The 23764-nt window shown below is 35.2% G+C and overlaps 1 protein-coding gene across 5 annotated transcripts in view; it reads left to right on the top strand.

Annotated features, from left to right (window-relative positions):
* LOC150086088 (DNA-binding protein RFX2-like) overlaps positions 1-23764 on the top strand; it is a 483547-nt gene that overhangs the window by 76872 nt on the left and 382911 nt on the right. For all 5 annotated transcript variants that reach the window (XM_090374368.1, XM_090374370.1, XM_090374371.1 and 2 more), the window contains exon 3: positions 9314-9644. The gene's annotated coding sequence lies outside the window, so the exon portion shown is untranslated. The remainder of the gene's footprint in view (positions 1-9313; positions 9645-23764) is intronic.

The raw sequence follows: 23764 nt of genomic DNA, 5'->3' as shown, positions 1-23764 counted from the left end.
CCCTGAATACTTCCCATTTAGAAAATGTTGTTGGTAACAGCATCAGTTGTTCACACTACACAAAATTTATTCTGTTATTGACTAAACCAAAAAAATTTTTAAAGAAATTCAAACACGGTTAAATTTCATGAGATTTTGTTCTTCTGAGGAAAATATTCCCACACACAAATCTTGCAAGACAATGTCCAGAATTACAGAACTTGGATTTCAAATTTGAAATACTTTTTGTATTCTTTAGATCTGGTATTGCCAGCTAAAAATAATAATAAAAAATGACACAAATGTTAGTAGTAGAGGAATGTGATGCAAGAAAGCAAGCGTATAAAAAAAAAAAAAAAAAAAAAAACATTTTACACATCCATTCCTTCTAAATGTTTGTCCAGTTCCTCCTTGAATTTATTTAAGCTATCAACTTCCGCAATGACAGATGCAAGTTTGTTCCAGCAATCAATTACCCACTGGCTAAGGGCAAATTTCCGCACATCTATAACTGGCTTTCCTCAATTTGAATTTGAATTTATGACCCCTCAGGTTTGTAATTTGAGCAAGAGGAAGAACCCCATCAAAATTGAGCCTACTGAACCCATTTAAGACCTTATACACTCACTCAGATCACCTTGTAGGTGCCTAGTCTCCAAATGCTGCAATTTGCAGAACTTAAGCCTTTCTTGGTAAGAGGACCCCTTCGTTCCCCTCACTAATCTTGTTGCCCTTCTCTGTACTCGCCCAAGAAACTCTACATCCTTCCTAAAATGAGGCCTCCAGACCTGTACACAGTACTCAAGGTGTGGCCTGACCATTGCCTTATACAAAAGGATTATCACTTCCTTTTCCTTCTAGCAAAATTCCTGTGTATCGTTGACAATACCCCATCACCTGCTACAGCATCCTGTCCACACTGTTCAGAAAATTTCATATCTGACTGCACAATTACTCCCAGGTCTTTTTTAATTCTACATCTGTAAATGTAGAAAGTGTGTATATATCAGAGGTGAATACATTGAATAAAAACTCATTTTACTGATATCTCTTATCTTTATATGGTAAGATAAGAGATATCAGTAATAGGGGGTTTTTATAGGGGTTTTTTAACCCCCTCCTTCGCTCACACATGTGTGCGCTTGTGCACACACCATTTGATGTGTCCTCTCTGACAGTCTGGTACAGTGGGTTTTACTCGTGCCATTTTTTGAGAGAGTTAGGGTTCAAATCCTGCTGAGATCAGGATATTTTTTTTTTTTTTTTTGAGCCAGAATTTTAAGAACAGCTACTACAAGTTCTTTGTAAAATAAGAAGCTTGAATCTTAAAAACATAGAAAAAAGGAACATTTTCATAAGAAGAGCCAAATTTCTGCTGTCCATTTACCTTCCTATTTCTCTTATTTGCATCCATTCTAAAATAATGGAGAAATCCATTATTAGCCAACTCTTTATTAAAGCTTGCTTTCAGGCTGCTAATCGTTATCGATTTCATCAGTGTTGAACCAAAGAGGGTCAACATAAGGTAGTTTGCAAGGTAGTTGTGGACTGATATTGCTCTGGTCAGTGATTGATTCTTTGCTGTCTTCCTGCTGATTCAAGATGGTGGAGCAGAAAAATAACCATACAAGCATAGTTCTAGTTCCTAGCTGGTATTTTAGGTTACAGTATTTTTTATGGTTTTCCTTCCTCTTCTTTATTAATGGCACTACAAAATTTGGATTGTTGTACAGTTGAACCTTGTTTAAAATTTTATTGTAATATTCTTCTTCTTCCAGTCACTAGCTTCCTGAGAAGCTGTTGTGGCCACAAAAAATTTCCTCCAACTGCATTGACCTTGTGCGCTACGAGCGGCATCTCAAACTGTCATGCCCAGAAGGTCACTGATCCCATCCTTTCACCTAGTTGCACATCTTCCTCTGCTCCTTTTTTCCCTTGATTTTTTCTTCCATTACATTCTTTAACAGAAAGTTATCCCTCCTTGCTATGCGTCCAAAAAATTTTAGTTTTCTTCTGTTGATGCTATGAAGAAGAATTATAGGCTTGCCAATTTTATTCAATACCTACTCTTTGTTTCTTTGATCAAGATAAGAAATATGCAGTATTCTTCTGTAACACAACATTTCAAATGCCTCAATTTTTTTCCTGTCAACTCTTTTCAGATTCCATCCTTCACATCCATATGTGGCAACTTGAAAAATTATTGAATCAATTATTTTCAGTTTTGTCTTTAGGGGCAGATCTTGATCTCTCCATAATTTAATCAGATCAGTGACCAACATTTTAGCAATTGCCTGTCTTCTCTTTACATCATTTGAGCAGTCACTATTTTTATTTATTCTTGCTCCTGAGTAATCAAATTCAACTTTTGTGATATCTAGCCCATTAATCTTCGAGCAGCAGTGTGTAGCACACGCTTCTTGATTAGACCGGGTTCAAGCCTGTGACCACCAAATACGGAGGATGCAGAAAGGTCAGGGAATGACCACCGCATATCCCTGGAGCAATATGGCCTTAGTTGCTAATGCTCCTAAAAACCAAATAACAACAACAACCATTAATCTTCATTTTGCTGGAATCGAGTTTATCACCAAATTTTAGTTTTACTTGCATTCAGAAACAGTCCATTTTTCTTACTTGCTTCACCTACTCTCCTCAGAGTTTCTTTCAGATGATCTGTGGAATTTCAAATTAGCATAGTATCATCGGCATAACGAAGATTTTTTATCTTCATTCCTCCAGTCCTTTAGTCTCCAGAAGCTGCAATTTGCAGAATTTAAGCCTTTCCTCATAAGAGCACCCGTTTCTTCCCATGATATCTTTGGCATAAAGATTAATAAGAGGAGGTTACAAAATGGTGCCTAGTCTCCAGAAGCTGCAATTTGCAGAATTAAGCCTTTCCTCATAAGAGCACCCCTTTCTTCCCTTCACCAGCCTTGTTGCCCTTCTCTATACTCGTTCTAGCAACTCTACATCCTTCCTAAAATGAGACTTCCAGACCTGTACGCAGTACTCAAGGTGTGCCCTGACCATTACCTTATACAAGGGGATAATCACCTCCATATCCCTGCTCGCAAAATTCCTGTATATCATTGACAAGACACCATGACCTACTCTGGCAGCCTGTCTGCACTGCTCAGAAAATTTCATATCTGATTGCACAATTACCCAAAGGTCTCTTTCATTCTCCACTATCCTGAGTGTAATACCACCCAGTTGGTACTTTTCTCTGGGGTTACTGCTACCCATATGCAGTACTTTGCATTTGTCAATGTTAAACTTCAGTTGCCACTTCTCAGCCCATCTGCTCAACTTTTCCAGATCCTCTTGCAGCAGCATACTGTCCTTACTGTTATTAACAACCCTGCCAATCTTTGTATCATCTGCAAACTTTGACGTTAAGCCTGATATACCTTCATCAAAATTTTAAAAAATATACAGAACAACAATGGGCCCAACACTGAACCCTGATGGGCACCACCAATAACATTAGTCCATGTAGAGTAGTACCTGTTGATTACCACTTTCTGTCTTCTCCCACTCAACCATCCTTTTATCTTGTAGCAACTTGCCCTTTGTGCCATACTGCTCCAATTTGTACAGTAATCTTCCATGTGCAACAGTATCAAAAGCTTTCCTGAAATCCAAGTATATGATATATATGCGATTTTAACATGTAGCCGGAATTGCCATTGTCGTCTATGGGAGTGTCCACGGGGGCTCACATCTGGTGAGTATGGGCTTGGCACCCCCAGGGTCCCCAGCTGGATATCATCATTCTTCTCTTTCTTGGTGATTCCCTTCTACTTCTCTCTCTCACTCTCTCTCTCTCAGGGTAATTCAGAAATTTTTTTTTTTTTTTTTGGCTGGTGTAGCATAAGCCTCAGGCTTCCTTGCACCCTATGGCTAATAATAATAATAATAAATTATTTTTTGCATCCAGTTCTATGTGACCATGTCATAGTATCCAATCAAATTGGTCAGACAAGACTTTCCCTTGACAAACCCATGCTGTCTGAATTATTGCTGCAGTCTTGTCTAGATGAGCCTGCAATGCTTCTTTAACCAGTGCCTCCATTAATTTCCCCGGAACAGAAGTTAAACTAACAGGTCTGTAATTACCTGTCACCCTTTGATCCTCCTTTGTGAATTGGGGTCACATCTGCACATCTCCAGTCCTTGGGTACCTCCCCTGAATCCAAGGAAGCTCTCATAATTATGGCTAAGGGTTTGGTTACTTCCTTTGCTGCCTCCTTTAATATAACTGGATAGATCCCATCTATCCAAGATGCCTTTCTTATGTTTAACTTCAACAATTTCTGCTCCACTTTGCTGTCAGTTATTACAAAATCATTTAACTCCCTGTTAGAGTTTGATGAACATCTGGCCCTCTCCTCCTTGAATAACTTCTCATGTGTGAATGTAGATGCAAAATACTCATTTAATTCGGCAGCTATCTGAGAATGATCATCTACAGTCAAACCATTGATATCAAGTGGACCAATCTGATTCACCTGTTCCTTTTAGAGTTTATATAAGTAAAGAAGTCTTTGCTGTTTTTCTTTCCATCCTTTGCCAAAGATTTTTCATAATTTTGCCTTTGCTTGCCTAACCTCCTTTGTGACTTGATTGCAGACTAGCTTGTCTGTCCTAGGCTTCTGTGTTGCCTGGCAATTTATGTGCATCCCATGCATTTTTCTTCTCTGCCACGAGTCTCATTAGTTCATCTGACATTCATTTAGGCCTAAACCTAGAGCGGTATTTCTTAGTTAGAACAAAAAGCCTAGTAGCTTGCAAAATTACTTCCTTGAATGCTTTTCATTTAGAATTTGCTGTTGGTAACATGGTCAGTTGGCTCACTGTATAGAACTTAAAAATCTCTTAGACCATTGTAGTCACCTTTACGAACGCAATTCCCTTCCCTTAACCCCTGATGCTAGTTACATCTTTAAGTAAATCGCACATCAGTACACTGTGAACACTGCCACCTAGTGGTGCCTTTATCTGTAAATTCTTAATGCATGAATAATCACTGCTGATAATCAGATCAAGAGTGGTACTCCCTCTTGTTGCCTCTCTAACATGCTGCTGTAGAAACAATCATCCAATAAATCCACAAAAGCCTTGCTAGTTTGCAACTGAGCAACCCACAAGTTCCAGTCTATATCTGGGAATTTAAAATCCCCCATTATAAGATACTCTGATTTACTGGCCACTCTATTTCTCTCTGTAATTGTTCATTGTACTCATGGTACAGGTGGAAAAATGTAAAAAAAAAGGTAAAGTGCAGCCATTATCAACCCACTCCAGGATGGAGGCCTCCTCAACAATTCATGATGAGGGAAATGGACCATAATCTGCCACGCTGGTCCAGTGCGGGTTGGCAGATCGACCGTATTCAGCAGTCAGGGGCTTGCTGAAAAAAATGAGATGTCAATTGTTGTTATTACTTGCTTGAACCCCGGTCTACTCAAAGAGCATGTGCTATTGCACTCCTGCTCTGACCACTTGGCTACGGACAAAAAATGTATGCTTCATTAAATCTGTGGTTAATCTGTTCCATAAACAGTGCCTTTACTATCTCACACACAAACAGTAGTTTAATTTCTCACAACTATAGTTTTTTGTCACCATTATTACTAGTCATACAGTTTGTCAGGTGCAAAGAAAAACAACAGGAAGCTCCGTCAATCACGTGGTTTCTCACTCCATGCTAAAGTGATGGAAGAGAAGACCTAGTGTTTTAAAAGACCTTGACTGAATGTTGTTTTTTCTGCTGTAGATATAATGGTGGTAAAAATGAGATGTCAATTGTTGTTATTACTTGCAAGAAATTGATGGAATTTGTCCATGGTACATTATTATACCATGGACAAATGGTTTATGTAAACGTCACAAACTCATAAGATGTCACGTAAAATGGCAAGTAAACTCATTTTTCCTTAAGAAGAATAGTTAATTTTGTTCATTTGACAAAGTCACATTTGCTGTGACTTTGTTTATTGTCATTTGTTTACATTTTAACCACTAGTACTATCTTTTATCAATATAAACATATATAGATGTAAATAAGTTCAGTTGTTAGTATTAATATTTACTGAAATGCATTTTTCCGAATGTGCTCAACCACTCAGTACACCTCTTTAAAATCTGGAAAATTGTATAATTCAGCACCTCTGAATTCACAAGGGTGCCAGATTTTAAAGAGTTTATTGTAGTTATTTTCTTTTCACATTTGTTAATCAGAGATAAAGAAAAAATTCATTTAATTTCAAAAACAAAAATTAAATGAGCCTAAAATGTAATGCACTGCATACATTACCCAACTCATTTACTTTTCGCCTCAGTTTTTCTTCTTTCTCTTCATTTTGGTTATTACAAAATCATTTAGTTCTCATTTATAACTTGGTTACTTCAGGTATTGTCATCCTTGAAAATTTCTGCATGCATGAAGGTTGATGCAAAGTATTTATTTATTTTATCAGTAACCTGAACAGAATCATCAAAGTTATGGCATTCATATCTAATGGACCAGTGTGATTCATCCCTTTCCTTCTAGTGTTAACCTAAGCAAAGAATTCTTTGCTACTTTTCTTCACATTCTTGTCAAGCCTTCTTGTAATCTGCCTTAGCTCATCTAACCTCCTTACCAACTTAATTGCATACTAGTTTATACTTACTGTAGGTTTCTGTGTCCCCAAATAATCAGTTCATCTGACATTCATTTAGGTCTAATCTTGAAACAGTATCTCTTAGTTGGTATAAAAAGCTTAGTAGTTTCTACAATTACTTCCCTAAAAAACACTTCCCAATTAGAATTTGCAGTTAACATCAACAGCAGGTCCCATTGAAAAGAATTTAAAAACTTTAACACCATTGTAGTCCTTTAAGAAAGGAAAATTCTTTACCTTTACCATTGACATCTAACCTATGACTCATAAATATCATATAGGCTATTATACCTGTATTGTATCTGAAGCACTTGATATTACGTTTGTTGCTGTGCACTGACTGGAGGAATGAATGAGCAATGTGAGTAGATGTGCAGAAATTAAATGCTTCATGCATAAAAGTGGTTGCTTTGTTACTAATATTATATAGTAACAATTCTTATTACATTAATCACAGCAGAAACTTTAAATACATGTTTTATTACATCTTTCTTTAAATCCAGAAAGAAATAAGTAAACAAATCCTTTTATATATTATTAGTTAATCAATTAGTAATAGTAATTTGCTATATAGTGCAAGGAATCCATTGGTTTTTGCTGCACTAGTCAAAAAAAAAAAAAAAAAGTAGATAAGAAAATTCAAATTATATGCTTCTTTCCTCATATAGGAAACTATCTAGTTGACCTTTGAATTTATTCAAACTTCAGCCTCAACTCCCTGTGAGGGCAGTTCATTCCAGAAATAAAAGAAAACTTCCTACAATCTAATCTAAACCTCAGCCCCTGTAGTTTGAATTTATGGCCCAATTCTTGAATTCTTTATAACAGTGAAAATTCCACCATCATTCATTTTACCAATTCCTCTCAGGGACTTAAATCCAATCAAGTCACCTCTCAGGTGCCTGGTCGCCAAGTTCTGTAGCCCACATATTTGGAGTCTTTCCTCTTACAGTTGTCCTTTTGCCACCCTTGCCATTCAAGTTGCCCATCTTTGGACCTTTTCAAGAACCATATTGTCTTTTTTCAGATGAGGTCTCCATACTTGAATGCAATGTTCCAAATGTGGTCTTACAATTGCCTTATACAGTGAGATTATGACCTCCCTATCTCTACAGGCTAACATTCAATAAATCAATAGGACACCATGGGCTTTCCTGGCTGCCTGTTTACACCATTCAGAAAACTTCATATCTGCCTGTATCATAACTCCCAGATCCCTCTTCCTCCACTGTTTTTAATTCAATCCCACAAAGTGTATAATTTATTTTGGGGTTGCTATTCTCCAAGTGTAAGACCTTGCAGTCAGCTGCATTAAAACATAGCTGATGCTTCTCTTATTATCTTTGAAGTTTGTTCAAGTCATCCTGAAAGAGTGCTGCTTGGCACTGATCATTAATGACTCTGCCAATCTTTACTGCGTCATCTGCAAATTTTGACATCGTGCCTTCTTTCCCTTCGTCAATGTCATTTATGAAAATGAGAAACAACAGTGGTCCAAGAACTGATCTTTGGTGGACCCCATTCATGATGTTACACCAATCACAACCCTCTGCCTTCTCTTTCCTGCAGCCACCCAGCAGTCCATATTAGAATCTTTTCAGGAATCCCAACCTGTTCCAGCTTATACAGTAACCTTTCATGGTAACAGATAATTACTTATTTACATTTCACTTCTGCTAATCACAGAAAAGAAAAAATTAAGTTAAGAAATAAAAATCTGATGTGCCTGAAATATAATGCACTGAGTACTTTAACTTGTTTTTTAATTATGGATCTGCTGAATTTAATGATATACACTTAAAATCTGATGGTAGGTGGTTGTGCCAGTATTTAGCCCAAGTATAGCAACCATATGTCAGTATATGTTAACATTATGTGAAAAAAATGTATTGGGACCTTGTATATCGTATATTCTAACAGGCAAATATTTAATTTTTTAATTTGATTTTAATTTAATATTTCATTTTTTAAATAAATAGTTAAATCTGTTTTATTGCTTATTTTATTGTAAGTAGCATTAACAACTCAGATGGAGTTTAGTGGCCTGTTGCTCTTGTTACTGGTTATTGGTGGTTTGTTCTTTGTTATGCATTGTAATTCTGTTTTTGTTAAAAAAAAAAAAAAAAAGGTTACGTTATTTTAACTGTGTGTTTTGTTTGTGTAAGAAGATTAGGTTATTTTGAATTTGTTGAGCAATGTGACTGTGCTGTGTTAGTTGATTTCTGTAAGTTGGCATGGGGCACTACAGTCAACTTCTGCCAGATCATGGAATGTGAAGATTTTGTATTAATGCCAATACTGTGAATTGAACAGAATGCAAAATAAATTAATCAAATAAAAATAAATAAGCAGAGCCAAATAACTTTAAAACACAGTTTATTGCATTTCATGTTGACAGTGATTTGTAACTTCTCTACAATGTATTACATGCATTAATTAGTTATTAATTTGGAATAAAATACTGGAAATGCCATTTTACGTATTAAGTGTCCAATTTTTTGATTTCTAAAAGTTAGCAAGCATGTATTTATATATAAATTTACAATTAAAAAGAAAGAAAATGAGATCTATACATGTATTTTGATAAATTCCTTACATTTCTAATTTTCTATTTTATGGGTATATATATATATATATTGATGTTAAGTTTCTATTTATTTCAGGTTTGTGACTACATTTGCCATTAAACTGCCTACATTTCAGGATGTAAATAGCACATACAGTCTGTGTAATCTGTACTATTGTTGACTGTTCACTCACGGCATCATGTTTTCTACAATATATGAAGTATCAGTCCTAAGCTCACCTACCATCAGTGTTATTTAAATGTAAATAATTAGCATTCACTTTGAAGGTGCCACCATGAGGCAATATTTGTGACCTCACCAGTTATGAAGAATATTCTGCTATCATTAGCCTCTGTTCTCTGTCATAGAGAAACAGTTCTTAGTCCAGGTTTAGGTTTCCTCTGCAACTTCTTAAGTTGTTAATTCGGTGAGTAATTTGGTATAAGCACTTTTGTAATTATTTTTCCCAAGCTATGTATAAATCACTGTAGTCTACATTTTCACTTCTTTATGCATACTTTTATAAATATTTTTTTAAGAATTGTTTCTCATTTTGAAAACCATTTTCAATTGATTTTTTTGACCATAAATTATTTATTTGATTTTTATATTTATTAACATATATATTTTATACCTAACATTATCTATTGTTTGTCTGACTTAATGATGGTTTGATTTTCTATACAGTGACTTACAGTTTATATTATAAATAACACATTGGTTAGCTTTATTCCTCATCTTTCTTTGGTTATTACATTATGACATTTCTTCTTTTTTTATTTTTAGGTTTATTTCAATATACAGTAAAATAAAATGTATAGTTATATTTTCATTCAGTTGTGCTTTTTGAATTGAAATTTTCAGCGTGCATTATGTTTATCTCGAATTTTTTTCCCTTTTCTTTCTCGGATTTTAAAAAAATGAAATGATTAATAAATGCTATTAAAATTAGAATTAAATTAAATGGATGCTACTTAACTTTCATCTTAACTCCATGTTAAGATAAAAGGAAATATATTTCCTTTTGTCTCTGCCTAAAGGTAGTTGTACTTAGTGTTTTGAATTGATAACAGAATCCCAAAGTGGGTTCAGAAACTTTATCTGTAAATAAGTAATAGTTTAGTACAGTAGACTCTCAATTTTCTGGGATAGATGGTAAAAAATATTCCCGGATAATCGATTTCCCGGTTAATCCAAAAATACAATAAGTCTCCGACATATGAGAGATACGTTCCAGGACTTCTTACGTAAGTCGAGATTTGCATAACTTGGGAATGACTAATAAAATATTGCTACTGTATCCCTGATATGCCAGAATTACAAAAACCACATAATATCCTCAGAAGAATGAAGAAAAATAGTTATATATTTTTAATTAGTTCAATTAAAAACTTTATCTGGGGACAGCGGTGAAGTAACCTGAGTGGCACATAAGAAAAGAAAACATAAAAGGAAGAAAAAATGCATGTTATTGTACTGTAAAAACTGGTATGTATTTCGTAGCCTTGGCCTTCATTGGTGCTGACTGTTTCTTGAATTTTATCTTTCTCTTTTATTGTGTTCACCGTTGCCACTGACAAATCTGAATTTCGCACTATACTTGTTAAATGTTTGGCCATTTTCATACATCCTTATTATTTTAATTTTCTGATCCAACTCGATCGCTTTCCTTTTCTTGATAGACTTATTAGTACCGCTGTCACTTATTCTCTTAGTCGGCACCATGATAATGGTCAAAATTAAATTTTCTGAAAAGAACTTCACAGGGTTAAGGTGGAAACTCACTATTATCACTCCACTCGAGCTCACATTTTACTAAAGCACATTTCTGGAGGTCACTGTCATAAAACAAAACAATTTGCACTTTCCAGGTTACTGGGCTTTTTCTGTTAGTGCAATTAATTATAAAGGTAGTAAACTCGATCTTATTGCATTTGCGATAATACCGATAGCTGGAATTCTGTGAGTTGTTACATTATGGTGAAATGTGTGTTCCTCTTCACTTGAAATCTTCAGTCATATAAAAAAAATATAAATAACGTAACGTAAGTCAGAAGTTATGTAAGTCGGGGACTTGCTGTATCAAAAAATGTTCAGCAACCTACGTAAAAAGTATGCCGATAGATAAAGAACTTACGACACACTACTCGTGTGTCAAATACGATGCTTCCCTTTATTTTTTACAATGTTGTGTATGATTTGGTCACCAACATTATAATGGTTCTTTAGAGATTTAACGGATGCACCATTTTCAAACTTTTGAATACTTTCAAGTTTTTGTTTAAATGAAAGCACAACTCTTGCATTTGCTAATCATTTTCGTGATTCCTAAACAAAAAAAGGTTACTATAAAAAAAAAAAATTCCAACATCCCTGACATGCATAACAAAACAAAATTTACCCTTTTGCGGATGGAACACAACAATCGATGCGGCACACTAAAATAAACTAAACATTTGGTCCTTTTTTTTTTTTTTTGAGTGGTGGGTGTGAAGACAGCAGGGGTTGCAAGATAATAGGCACACTAATCTCCTAATGATAACTTATAATGCTGCTTCTTGTTGCTTATTTACGACTTGCAGAACATCTGTTTATACCTATTCTGTTTATTACTTGAATTTTATGATTTCTGGTTGATTTTTTTTTTAAATTTGGAATCTTGAAGTGTCCCGGTTAATCCGATCCCAGTAAATCGAGAGTTTGCTGTATGTTGAATGTTCTGGGTGTAGTGTTTTCTCAACATTACAGTATCAGTAAATGAATTGTTACTTTCAAAAACATGGAATAAAGTGTTATTCATTTAAATGAGTTATAATTTTAATTTTTAATGCCTGTGCCATGGTTTTTCACTTAACATACAAGAATAAATGTTATGCTCTTTATGTACATTTACTGTACATCAGTAACCTAACTACTAGGTTTTTTTTTTATATTTTTATTTTCTAATGTTGGTATATGATTATCTTCCCAAGGATATTTATGATAATTATATAGTATAACCTCAAAATCACATCTATATTGTGGGATAGCAATTGCATTTTTGCTATTGCATGACTAACTTATGCAGTAACAAAACTTTTATACAGTAAAACCTCACTTTAACAAGACTATATGATGATAAAGCCTGTCTGCTAAACCCGATTTTTGTTAAACTGGAAAGAAATATGTATAATTTTTGAAGTTGCTAGAATGTTATGATAAAGTGCTGTACTATGAAATACAAAGTGTTAAATAGCAGCAAGGCCAGTTTTCAAATTAGTTGTGGGTTATGGTTGCTTAATTGTGGAAATATTTCAAATAACGGTATTTACCATTAGTTATAAATGTTTTCTGGCAGTTATGTCATTGGTTCTGTATTTTCTGGCAGTTATGTCATTGTGTTATAGCAGTGGTTTTCAACTAGGGTGCCGCAACAACATTCCAGGGGTGCCACATAATTTAGGTTCAAGTTACTTAAACTTATTGTTTTTTTAAAAATTTATGTTTATTTCATTATAAAAAGGTGTACAGTATGCATATTTTCTGGCAGTTATATCATTGGGTTACAGCAGTGGTTTTCAAGGGTGCCGCAACAACATTCCAGGGGTGCCATGTAATTTGGGTTTAGTTACTTAAACTTATTTTTTTTAAAAAAATTATATGTTTATTTCATTATAAAAAGGTGTACAGTATCTTTTTAATTTTATGGTGATCTATAATTGATGTTTACTTAGTACCTCTATATAAAGAATAAAATTATTATATACTGAAATGTATTATGAAATGTAATTTTTATAATTATATTATTGTAATAACTATCATATAACATATATTTTTTTAATATTAGATATATACGAGTACACACACACACACACACACACACACACACACACACACACACACACACACACACACACACACACACACACACACACACACACACACACACACACACACACAGAGGGAGAGAACCGGATCTAACAGGCAGAAAATTGAGTAGGGGTGCCGTTATTAAAAAAAAGGTTGAAAACCACTGGGTCACAGCATCTAGTGATACTGGTGAAAACCCTTTGGAAATAGTTGATGCTCTCCGCTATTTCCGGCACCTCCGTAGCCAGGTGGGCAGGAGCAGCAGTGCGTAGCACACGCTTCTTGATTAGACCGGGGTTCGAGCCTGTGACCACCAAATATGGAGGATGTGGAAAGGTTAGGGAATGACCACCACATGTCCCCGGAGCAATATGGCCTTAGTTGCTAATGCTCCTAAAAAAAAAAAAAAAAAAAAACAACCAAACAAACTGCTATTTCCAAAGGGTTTGTACTACAAAAGATTGCTAAACTTGATAATCCATTTTAAACTTAATTAAGATAAGAACAGTTGTTATGAAAAGACAAGTGCATATCTGTTATTATCTTTTAATAATACAGGAATAAAAACCCGTACATTAAGGATAGTCATAAAATATCCTTAATGTACGGGTTTCCCTTGTAACAGATCTCCCTTGTAACTTGTTACAAGGGAGATCTGTTCCTATACTTATCAAAAAATTTTTTTTTCTCTGCTGTAAACTATTGATAATGCATTTATAAATAATAGAAGTTAAATTTATTTACATGAACAATGCAATATATAAAAACATACAAATAAAGATAAAGTGGTCATGGCTTTTAACAATATGAAAATACTCAATTTTTATACCATTATCGTGATGTTACTAAAAGTAGAAATCACATATATTGGTTAAATATCATTGGTTTCAAGATTTGCATCTTTTAAAGTGAAATGTCATTATAGTGGATGCCACTTATTGAGACCACTTCAGGACACAGCTTAACTGATAATGATAACAAATGAAACAAGAATGCAGCTGTTCAGTGATGTTTATTGATGCAGATTGGAAATCTGTCATAAAAAGGTGGAAGTGGGCAGAAATAAAACATTAAAATGAAGCAATATAAAATATTTTAATTGACTGTCCATTATTTTTTCAAGAAAGTGAAACTGTCAATATTTGTGGAAATCCATTAAAAACAAATAAGAAAATATTAAAATCAAGAAGTGTAAAAGGGTAAATGCTCTGCTGTGAAATAGTCAGATTGGTAGGAGTACAGAATGCAATACTTTCTTTCATGGAATAATGACACTGACAACTGTATGAGCTGTACAAAACAACAACAGTAATTAAACCCGTAACGTGTTAGAGTTTGAGAAATGAAAACAAAAACCGAAGCGCTGATTACAATAAGCATTTTTTCTATGTATTAATTATATGTCTGGTTGGGATTTTATAAAAGCAACAACACTACTTGAATGATAACATTATCCCTGATCACAGTAAGCAGCATACTTGTGTGTGTGTGTATATATATATATATATATATATATATATATATATATATGAAAACTGTTGAATGGTAAGTGCATTGTAAGCACATCGTTATATGTTTTTATTTATTACATTAATTGAAGAATGACTGAAACTTAAATTTAATCCTTTAGCTACCAAATATTTCTATTTTTCTACCTTGTTTATAATGGGAGTTTTCTTGTCAAAAGGTTTTTTTTTTTTTTTTTTTTTTTTTTCATACGTTTTGTTTTGTGTTACAAAAGTTTGTGCTGTAAATTCCTTCAGTGTTCAAAAAGATTTAAAGCCTTTGCTCCTATAGTCCCGAGGTTGTCTGATGAATTTTTTTTGTCAGGTTTTAGATCTGGACCACAAGCATGCTTTCGGTGATCATGGGCCACCTTGTCTGGGATGGCTGGCTTACACTTAGAGAAGTTGTTCTTGCACAGCTTGCCTTAATCTTCTGGTGTTGTCATGGATTATAAAATTTTTTCATTAATATCTGTATTCTAAGGTTACCATATTTTTTAAGTTCAAAACTGGGACAAAACGTTTTGTGAAGAATGAAAACCAGGACAAAATTCTGTACAGTTATTCTAAATGATATCAAATTATTATGATACTATTATAAAATAGTTGGATCAGTGTAAATTCTATTATCTCTCTATCCTGTATTTTCATGCAACCAAACTGAGACATATGGCCCCTGAGATAGAAATGTTTTAAAAATGATGACAATATTGAATCTGTTTTTATAATTTATTTACCTAAAAACTGAAGTCAAACTCACTGAAAAAACTGTACTTGAATCTCATATAGACAAAAGAATGAACATAAATACAAAGTTATAAAATATAATTTATTGTGGGCATAACAAACTTACTGCTAAAAACATTAATTAATCATTAATCATTTGGTTGAAACCACTCTTATTTATTACTAGCATGAACCTTTTTTAAAAGTGGTTTGTTATTCTTAATTTTTTCATAAAATTTGGTGCAGCCTAATTCAATGTTTAGTTTGCACAAAATTAGATCTAAACATTGATGGCCATACATCTGAGAACACTCTTTCAACTGGAGCAGAAGTACCTGGAAGGTAGAAAATATACTCTACAACTCAGCTAAGGTTAGGAGTAGAAATGTTCTGGTCCTTGAAATGATTAATGAGTTGAACCCATTTTTCTTCAGAATTTATATCCTTGGTTTTCCAGGTCACAGTTTGAAGTCCAGAATGCCTCGGCAACTACCACTTCATTGAACAGTTCATCCGAGTGTATTGCAGCATATCTGAGTGTTTCATTGATTTTTTTCAGCTGAAGTTTCAATTTCAGGCCATGTTCGCTGCTAGTGTCACTATTGTTAATCCAAATAAAGATTCTGCTCCACCAACACTATTTCCTCCATAGATCAATGTAAAAGATACATCAATCATAAAAATTTGTAAATTCTTTCATGATCATATCAGCATATTTATTATCCCACCTTTCTTCAAAATTTATTTTCAATTTTTCAAGCTTGATAACAATATCAGTCGCACTTACTTTTGTTTTCTCCATTGCCAGGATTGTTTTGTTAAATAAAGTGAGTTGTCCATGAACAAACCACAAATACACTCCCCTCAGTCCTCTCAATAGCTGTAGGTAGAGAAAGAAATCGGTTGTTGCCATGTTTCAGAACATTTTTTGTACTTACTGTCTACAAGCTCACAGAACTCTTTCAGCTGGATTATGCCCATGGTGTAAATGTGAAAATACTTATAAGTTTTTACTACGAGGGCTTCTGTTTCAATAGTTAAGACATCAACTGCAGTTTGAAGAGAGTTGCGAACAATATGGGCACCACAACCACACCCACAATATTTCTTCCCATTTATTTCTTTAATTGGCTGTAAATATTGCTTTCTCTTTTCTGTTTCACACCTCAAAATTGGTGTTACAGTTATCACCACAAAACCCCAAAACTTTTTTTTGATAACTAACAACAAATAGTTTTTAATTTTTCTGACGTTAGAACTGGCTGAAAATCTAAAACCATAACTTTTACTCCTTGTTCTGGTATAAAGTAGTGCACAACACACGGTACAGTTTAAACTTTTTTATATTGGAAGCATCAGTTATTATGGATATAAAATTTGATTTATTATCATTCATTATTATTATTAGCATTAGCATTAGCATTAGTAGAGGCATATGATGCAAGAAAGCAAGCTTATTCAGCATCAGCCAAAAAAAAAAAAAAATAAAAAACCCTCTCCCATTTCACCCCTCCGTTCGTTCGAAATACCTGTCCAGTTGAGCTTTAAATTTGTTTAGGCTATCAACTTCAACAACAAGTGATGGAAGTCGGTTCCACCAACCAACCACCCGCTGGCCAAAGGCAAATTTACGCACATCTATCCTACATCTGTCCTTCCTCAATTTGAATTTATGCCCTCTGAGGTGATTATTCTGAGAAAGATGAAGAATCCCATTGGCATTGAGCATGCTCAAACCATTCAAAGCCTTATACACCTCTATCAGATCACCTCGCCGGTGCCTAGTCTCCAGACTCTGTAATTTGCAAAACTTAAGCCTTTCTTCGTAAGAGCAACCCTTTGTTCCATTTACTAATCTTGTTGCCCTTCTCTGTACCCGTTCCAGCAGCTCTACATCCTTCTTGAAATGAGGCCTCCAGACCTGTATACAGTACTCAAGATGTGGCCTAACCATTGCCTTATACAAGGGAATAATCACCTCCTTATCCCTGCTAGAAAAATTCCTGTATATCATTGACAAGACACCATGAGCTACTCTTGCAGCTCGTCTGCACTGCTCAGAGAACTTCATATCTGCCTGCACAATTACCCCCAGGTCCTTTTCATTCTCCACCACTGTCAGTTTAGTACCGCAGAGTTGATACATTGCTCTGGGGTTACTGTTACCCATATGTAGTACTTTACATTTGTCAATGTTAAACTTCATTTGCCACCTCTCAGCCCATCTGTTCAACCTTTCCAGATCCTGTTGCAGCAGCATAGCGTCAGTAGTGTCCTTAACGACCCTGCCAACCTTTGTATCATCTGCAAACTTAGACATTAAACTTGATATCCCATCATCAATATCATTCATAAACACCGAAAACAACAATGGACCCAACACGAACCTTGAGGAACTCCACTAATAACATTAGTCCACGTTGAGCAGTGTCCATTGATTACCACTCTCTGTCTTCTGCCACTCAACCATCCCCTTATCCATAGCAGCAGTTTGCCTCCAATGCCACACTGCTCCAATTTGTGCAACAGTATCAAAAGCCTTTCTAAGATCCAAATATATAATATCAAAGTTATTCCCTGCATCCAGTTCTTTTGTGACTACATCATAGTATCCAATCAAATTGGTCAGGCAAGACCTGCCCTTAACAAAACCATGCTGCGTCTGAGCTATAACTGAATTCTTATCTAGATGATCCTGCAGTGCTTCTTTAACCGGTGCCTCCATTAATTTACCTGGAACAGAAGTTAAACTAACAGGTCTATAATTACTTGTGTCAGCCTCTGATCCTCCTTTGTGAATTGGGGTTACATTTGCACATCTCCAGTCTATGGGTACCTCCCCTGAGTCCAAAGAAGCTCTCATAATTATGGCTAGGGGTTTGCATACTTCCTTTGCTGCCTCCTTTAATATAACTGGATAGATCCCATCCACCCCAGGTGCCTTTTTTATGTTTATCCTCAACAATCTCTCCTCCACTTTCCTCTCAGTTATTACAAAATCATCCAGCTCACTGCCAATGTTTACTTTACCTACATCATTCTCCTTCCTGAATAACTCCTCATGCGTGAATGTAGATGCAAAATACTCGTTTGGATTGTTAGCCACCTGAGCAGGATCCTCAACCATTGAACCATCAATATCCAGTGGACCAATCTGATTCATCCCTTTCCTTCTCGAGTTCAAGTATGTAAAGAACTCCTTTCTGTTTTTCTTTGCATCCTTTGCCAAGGATTTTTCGTAGTCTGCCTTTGCCTGCCTAATCTCCTTTGTGACTTGGTTACAGACCAACTTATATCTATCATAGGCTTCCATGTCACCCATTAATTTGTATGTATCCCATGCATTTTTCTTCTCTGCCACATGTCTCATTAGTCCATCTGACAACCATTTAGGCCTAAACCTTGAACAATATTTCTTAGTTGGTATGTAAAGCCTGGTAGCCACCAAGATTAGTTCCTTGAATGCTTCCCATTTTGAGTTTGCTGTTGGTAACATCATCAGTTGGTCCCACTGTATAGAATTTAAATACTGTCTCAGACCATCATAGTCGCCTTTACGAAAACAAAAACCCTTCCCTTTACCTCTGATGGTAGTTACCTCCTTGAGTAAATCCCACTTCAACACACTGTGATCAAGTGAGTAAATCCCACTTCAACACACTGTGATCACTGCCACCTAGTGGTTCATTTATCTGCAGGTTCTTAATGCATGAAGAATCACTACTGATAATCAGATCAAGAGTATTGCTCCCTCTTGTTGCCTCACGAACATGCTGGTGTAGAAAACAATCATCCAATAAATCCACAAAAGCCTTGCTAGTGTGCGAGTGACCAACCCACAAATTCCAGTCAATATCTGGGAAATTAAAATCCCCCATTATAAGACTCTCTGATTTACTGGCCCACTCTATTTCCCTGTACAATATATTATTATACTCATCAGAGTCATTAGGCCTATAGCACACTCCTACTCTCAATTTTGATTTCCCTATGCTTATGTCACACCAAACTGACTCGACACTGCCCTGTCCATCGATGTCAACTGGCTTCACTTCCTTTGACTTTATGTGTTTCTTAATTAATAGCATAACCCCTCCTCCCCTCCTGTCCTGTCTATCCTTTCTATATACATTGTATTCCCCAAATTCCAGTTCTGCATTACTTATATCTGTGTGACACCACGTCTCTGATATCCCAACAATATCTGCCTTTGATGTTTTGAGCAATATTTCTGTTTCTATTCTTAGCTACCCTAACACAACCCATGTGTTTACTTGTAACGCAATGACTACCAGCAGTCTCTGAAATATCCTGCATCTTGTTTTTCAGACTTCTGCTCATTTGAATAGAAGCAGTGCAAGAATCACTTCCACCTCTGCCAGTGGCTACTGTTAATCTATTAGTCCTTGTATCCCCCCCCCCAACTAGCAGTTTTCCGACCCACCTAACACTGCCTCGACAGCATCAGCAAAAATTCTTGCACCCTTTCTATTTAAGTGTATCCCATTCCTGTAGAAGCAATCTCTCCTGTTAACAAGTACAGTCCAGGCTGAAAAAAATTCTACCCCTTGAGCCTTGCACAATCCCTCCAGGGCCAAATTGATCGACAAGGCTCTCATCATATACTCCCTCCTATCATGTCTGGGCAGAATTGCAGACACTTTCAAGTTCAACCCTAATTCACGGCTTTTTTTCAACAGTGACCTGTACTTGCTAAGTAATTCCGCCGGTCTCTTCATTATTATCTTCATTAAGTTCACCAGTTGCCATTGGTGCAATCATATTCAGAATAATAGCCTCACACTTCATTCTTGCAAGACCAACTTTGGTTGAGAAAACTTGCATATGTATTTTGATGAACAGTTAGCTGTTTCAAAGCTTAAATTGTGAGCAGCAGTATGGAATGCAAAAGTTGCTTCTTTAGCAGCTATTAAAAGGTCTTTGTCAACTGGTTCAGCTCTTTTTAAAAATGATAAGTTTTGAAGAACTTGCAGCTTTAGCTTTGTCTTTCACATTTGAGATGATCTTAATGTCTGAATACCCACCATGAGACACTGAAAATTCAGATTAACACCGTTCCCATTTAACCCTATCAGCATAGCTGTATATCTTTTTCAGGAAAGGATATTCTTTATTTAATGAATCAGTAATATATTTTCTTTTCAGCATTTTTAAATAGTTTATTTTAAAAAAGGGTTTATTTTAAAAAAAAATCACGTCAAAATGTAAAATATCATTCATAGATGTAACAAAATAACCTCTCTCGGCTTTTCCATATACATTAATTCACAGAATATCTTACAACTAAAAATTTCTTATAATAAGTTTTTAGTGCCATCTGTTAGCCTCCCAAAGAAAGAAGCTGTAGATGCACTAAATTTTAATATAATAAATATAAGTTATTTTATTCCGACTGGGACAAAATGACAAACCAGCTGGGATGCCAGGACAAGGTCTAAAATCTGGATGGTCCTGGTCACACTGGGACGTATGGTAAGCCTACTGTGTACAGGTGGTAGATGACTTTCATCAACCGGTGAAATACCACCACTTTGCTTATTGGAGGCTTGAAGTGGTGAAACCCATGTTTAGTCTCTAGAGCAAAGTTTCCGGCATCCCCCTCTCCCCATACTTCTCCTTCAACCCATGCACGGTACTAAGTACTATAGGTTTTGATACCTTTCGTGTTTGGGGTTTTCATAAAAAAAAAAAAAAAAAAAAATCCCAAATGATTTCCTATGTTCGTTCATTGTTCTTGCAGTGCTTAAGTACATCCACTTTCTGATCTAGCATTATAACTTTTCTGGATTTCTTACTCCCATAATCATACTTCTGATCCTTACCACTCAGTGATTTCACTCTTAGGATGAATGTACTGTAGGTTGTGCAAATTAATAAGTTAAATCACAAGATCACTGGGTTCTGAGGTGATTGTGTGATCAGCCTAACGGCAAACAAAGACTGTCTGTGCGAGAGAGACAGAGAGAGGTTTACTGATTTGTGGAATGTGTGAGAGATGATAAAAGTTGAAGAAACACAATGCTTTTTCTACTTTAAAAACCATATTAAACTGAATTCATGTTAGAAATTCTTGTTGGGAACTAGTTATATTATCATGTAGAAGTTGTTGATGGGGAAGGGTTCTTGGGAGGATATGCACTCTGATAGAAAAGCAACAACAGCAAAACATAACAAACCTGTCAAATGTCATATGGGTCACAGAAGGTTAAAATTTTAATGTGGAATAAGAAATAAAGACTTACTACTAGGTTACTGCTGATCACTTGGAAAGGGTAATTCAGGATCCAGGCTGTGGGTTGTGCAAGCCTAATTTACAGCATACTTTAATTATGTATCTGTGTACTGTTATTTGTTATGATCTCTATACAGATTAAAGTTAATCAATTTATTTCTGCTGGTTCTGATAAAGTAGCAGATGGAATGAAAGAACATAGTGTTTTTGGGCTGGGGTGGGGAATTGGGTATGCTTCTTGGTAAATTTCAGTTTTGGAAGTGTTGATAGCTCAGGCACAATCATATTAGGTATACAGCATCTCTAAACTGGCTGTCCAAAAATGAGAATTGTCCAACAACTGGACAGTTGATTAGAGATAAACTATTTCATTTTTGTACTGTATTATAGTTGTACTGTAGTACAACTTTTAATCGTAATGCATGAATAAGTTGGAATTATTGTCATAATTAGACAGTCGTTCAGCAAGGAAGTTATGCGTTATAAAATGCTGTTTAAGGTCATATAGTAAACTATGAATGACTTTTTAAGACTTTTCAGCTTAAAAAATTCTAGGTTTAAATTTTTTAAACTGAAATTTAATTTAAATTTGATGCTAGACCATTTTTCTGATTAGTGCTATTCACTTTTGTGTTGTTTTTCTGAGTAACTGCTATCTGATGCCTGGAATAGCATGCTAAATTTTGAATTCCCATGGTATGTTATATGGCAATGTTCGGTTCCACAGTATTGTGAAAGTTTTTTGTACAGATATTTAAAGTACCAAAAATGCCAGTGCAGAAATAGAAGAGGTGATGCTGTATGCATAATGCATGAGAGTAATGCATGTTGTGGAGGGTTAGAATTTAAGTACTGCTATTGTCAGTTGCTATTACTGTAGTAGAACAGTTAGATTTGTATTATAATGCATGAATAAGTTTGAAGTACTGTCATAATTCCCACTTCATGACTTTAGGATATGTGTATGAGGAAAACATATTTTTGCAAGTAAATAATTTTATGTTTTTCTATAGAATTATTACAATTTTCTACATTATTATATGCTTTTGTGCCATGTCAGGTAGTATGAACTTTATTTAATAGTATATGTTTGGTTTGACTGTGATTCAAAATCCAAAGGCTAGAAACATAAAATTCTTTGGTTGCCAGTTTTTGGACATATACTTTTGCACTTTGTGTGTGTGTGTGTGTGTGTGTGTGTGTGTGTGTGTGTGTGTGTGTGTGTGTGCGTGTGTGTGTGCGTGTGTGTTTTTGCATTTGAATTTTGCACATATATGTCATCTGTGTGGCATTTAACCCACTACAGTCCAGAATTATTTTCACTGTCTTCGTGCAATACAGTTATTTTCACTGTCTTCATGCAATACAGTTCTAGAATAAAAAAAAAAAATTTACTAAGTTGTGATGTCCACAACTTAGTAATTGCCAAATGTGATGCTGAAAAATTATTTATTTTTGAGCTTGCACGAGCTAATATATAAAACTGCATGGTAATTCATATAGCTTCTTTATGCATTTTAAAGGTTAATTATTTATATGATTTTATTGTGTGGTATTTCTCAAAACTTTCAAAATCCTGCAATCCTGGTTTTCCAAGGCATCTCTCACAGTACCAGACTATTTATTTTCTTCCATTTCTATCACTACTTTACTGCACAGTCTTTCTTATTTGGATTTTCATATCTCTCATCATAAATTGAGAACATGCATTCAGTCTGTTTTCTGCATCTATAGCCTTTTTCCTACAAAGAAAAATTATTATTATTATTATTAGCCATATAGTGCAAGGAAGCCTGAGGCTCAGGCTGCACCAGCCAAAAAAAAAAAAATTTCCGAGTTACCCAGAGAGAGAGAGAGAGAGAGAGAGAGAGAGAGAGAGAGAGAGAGAGAGAGAAAGAAAGAAAGAGAGAGAGAGAAGTAGAAGGGAATCACCAAGGAAGTGAAGAATGGTGATATCCAGCTCAGGACCCTGGATGTGCGAAGCCCATACTGACCAGATATGAGCCCCTGACATCTCTCCTGAATGATCAACTTCTTTTGAAACTGTTTGTGATGAAGGTTATTTCGAGATGTATCTACCACCTTCATCAAGATGAAACTATTTGCAATTGAGACTTCTGAAAGCCAGGAATATAACTTCCTCCACCATAGGATAACTTCCTTCTGAAAATCAGTGAAGGAAAATAACTTCCTTCACTGATTTTCAGTTGAAAT

This window comes from Mastigoproctus giganteus, chromosome 5, assembly GCF_048544385.1.
Source record: "Mastigoproctus giganteus isolate SK-2022 chromosome 5, ASM4854438v1, whole genome shotgun sequence".
Lineage (NCBI taxonomy): Eukaryota > Metazoa > Arthropoda > Arachnida > Uropygi > Thelyphonidae > Mastigoproctus > Mastigoproctus giganteus.
Note: the sequence above shows the minus strand (reverse complement) of the source record. Positions and strands in the feature narration are given on the sequence as shown.